Source organism: Paramisgurnus dabryanus, chromosome 4 (assembly GCF_030506205.2).
Source record: "Paramisgurnus dabryanus chromosome 4, PD_genome_1.1, whole genome shotgun sequence".
In the NCBI taxonomy this organism is placed as follows: domain Eukaryota; kingdom Metazoa; phylum Chordata; class Actinopteri; order Cypriniformes; family Cobitidae; genus Paramisgurnus; species Paramisgurnus dabryanus.
The window spans coordinates 13,485,371-13,488,690 of NC_133340.1; positions in this window are offsets into that span (position 1 = coordinate 13,485,371).

The window sequence follows — 3,320 nt, forward strand, 5'->3', positions numbered from 1 at the left end:
TATGCGGTGTAAATAGGGAGTAAATGAAACAGCAGTGTGGTATGAAACACATATTTCTGGTAATATCACAAATGTACTAATAATGTAGTAATATGCATTATATGATTAACATAATATGCTATGAATATTTATTTTGTTACGGTGTTGGTGTATTTTAATACACAGAATTCATAAATGTTTAAAGGTCCCATTTTCTCTGTGTTTTCAAGGCTTTGATTGTGTTTACAGTATGCAAGATAATATGTTCATGTTTCGTGTGTGTAAAAAAATGCAGTATTTTTCGTACAATTATCTCTATATCGCTGTCCTAAAAACGGGCTGATGTCTTTCTTGTTCTATGAAGTCCCTTCTTCAGAAATACATAATGAGTTCAGATTGTGTAACTTGTTTAGTGTGTTGTGATTCGACAACAGCTTAGCTGGCGACTGGTGTATTTCTGTGTGTGGAGGTTAGTCAAAAACTCTTACAGTATATTGACATAAAAAAAATGGGATCTTGCCTCTTGTGAAACAAAACTATTAATGACAAACATAATGATTGTATAGCTCATTGGATGCCTTGCTCGCTGTCCTTATACTTTCCTTTCAAACCACATAAATCACTACCAAAACATATTTTACTGACCTATAAAAAACACTATTTACAACATGGTATTCATAATCATAATGTCAACAAATAAAGGAGAATTGATGAAAATAATGTAAAGGAAACAAGAAAGGACTTTTAAAAGTGACTTTCCATTTGATTTTATTATTAAATAAAACTGTGAACTAAATGACAGTTGACAGATTTACAGACACAATTTAGGTGAACAAGATTGCTTTAGCTAATTGCCAATCCCAATTTTTACTTTAGCACTTAACAACCATAGTGCTATTTATAATATATGATCCATCTTGAATAATAAATGCTTATAATGAATGGTCATAATAAATGTATCCTAATCTTCTAAAATATTTACATTGTCAATGTACTGTAAGATGCATTCCATCACGTGTAATCAGCATGTGTAATTTATAACAAGACATTTCACTGATACAGGAAAGATTCAGCCAAACGCTGCTTTCTACAGGCTTTCACACATCCTATATACTCCCTATCTCAAATTTTGTTTCCTTTAATCAGACTAGCTCACTATGGTAACCATCACCACTGCCACTATTATTATGTTCTCAATAAACCTGTTTCTGTTGTCAGGAGATGAAGAACCTGACCCCAGGGGCCGAAAGCCCCATCAAAGAATTGGTCAGCGTTCTTCAAGCGTTCCTCTCTCCGGATCAAGCTCCTAGATTTGCCTTTGCCAGTTCCATGGCTATTCTATCCTATTCCAGAAAGGCAGTTGAATGAAGCGTTTTTTGCTACAGGTATCCCTGTACATCAAAATGAATTCACAGAAATTTCTCACTGAGCGATCTAAAGAAGCCTTTTTACTCTCGCTGCTCACCGGGTGACCCCTTGGGTGGTCCCAATCTATTAGGATACTTCTATATACTTCTATGCCATTTCTTCTAATTTTCAGAAAGTGTTTGGAAATATAACTGTAGCGCTCTCTATTTCTGATCAGCTCATTCGACAAGACAAGATGTTTCTTCTGCAATTTATTACACCCTGTGGTTTCACAATCTTGCAGCCTCCTGCAGATGGAATGTAACTGCTTTACTCTCAGCTTACCAGCAGGGTTTAAATTCTCAGTTAGCACTCAAATTGTTATATACTGTATGAAGACATGAATGGATTAGGGAGTTTTATGCCAAAAGCTGTAATGAAACTACAGTTACCCTGCATACATCATCAGGAATTAAGGGTGGAGACAATACAGGGAAATCCGCTTGGATGAGGGCATGTTAAGTTTCAATCTCCATCTCTCACACTACTTGTTAGCTGTCTGCATGAAGAGACCATCTCGTTTATGGTACTGAAGGACCCCACTGTGGACATAATACTCTGACGTCCTTGGCTCCATCAACACTTCCTGATGGTCAGATGGGGATCCAGCGAAATCCTGAGTTGGAGCCCCTCGTGTTTCCAGATCTGCCTACTCCCTGTTCAACGTATCAGTTAGTAATCCGGTGCTATCTCCATAATACGTTCATGGAAAGTTTTGCTGACAGTAAGCTCAGTACTCTCACATCTGACTACACTGAATATAGGGGTATCTTCAGCAAACATGCAGCCACCCAGCTTCCTCCCCATCGGCCTTGGTACTGTGCCATCGACCTGCTGCCTAAGGACCACCTTTCCCAAAGGACGTGTTTACCACCTGTCCATCCCGGAGCACAAGGCTGTGGAAGATTACATCAACAACAAAGTTTATCTGCCCATCTACCTTCCCAGCAGCATTCAGCTTCTTCTTTGTGGGTAAAAAGGATGGAGGCTTGAGACCCTGTATCAATTACCGCAAACTAAACGATCAAACAATCAAACTTCCCTATTCATTGGTCTCAGCTGACCTCGAAGAACTCTTTAGAGCCCATATCTTCTTAAATCTGAATCTCAGAAGCGCTTACAACCTCGTCCACATTCATAAAGGTCTCCAATTCTCTATCTATATTCCAAGGCTTCATGAAGAGACACCAACTCTACCTCAAACTGGAAAAGTGTGAGTTTCACCGTACCTCTGCTCACTTCATCATCACCGTAGACGGCATTCAGATAGACCAGGGGAAAATCCAAACCATTCGTAACTCCAATTTACATATTTTCTTATTTGTTGAATGATTTAGTTAGATCATTCTGATACTGTTAAAGTAAAATTCTTTAGCTGGTGCCACAAAGTAAAGGAGGGAGGGGTCATCTGACACACACACACGAACACACATTAGAGGTGAAATTCACCTCAAGTTTCCTGTGTATGCCATACTACCCAATTTGTTGGGTCACTCAATTCTGGCCAACTTGTAGAACCCTTTAACTATATTATCAACACAAGGAAGACACTGTGGTAGTAAAAAATTAACAAAAGGTAAACAAGAATAACTAAAAACACTACTAAATGATATTAAAATACTAAAGAATTTTATTACTGGGTTTATATGTAGTAGAAAAAATAATGTGAAAATATCATGGCCTTTAGGATTTTATGTAAAGAGTTTAGCCAAAACCCTAAAAAAAAACATTTACTTTGGGACGCTGGAACCAGAAGTGCAAAAATGCTAACTCCCTTCCAGGTTTTGCCTAAAATAAGTCATCCCTGCAGCACTATGTTGAGGGTTGTAGTATCCCCTATAGTAATTAAGGTTCTTAAAGGAACAGTATGTAAGAAATGTATATAAATTAATCATAAAATGGCCCTGATATGTCAATAGACATTAAGAAATAAT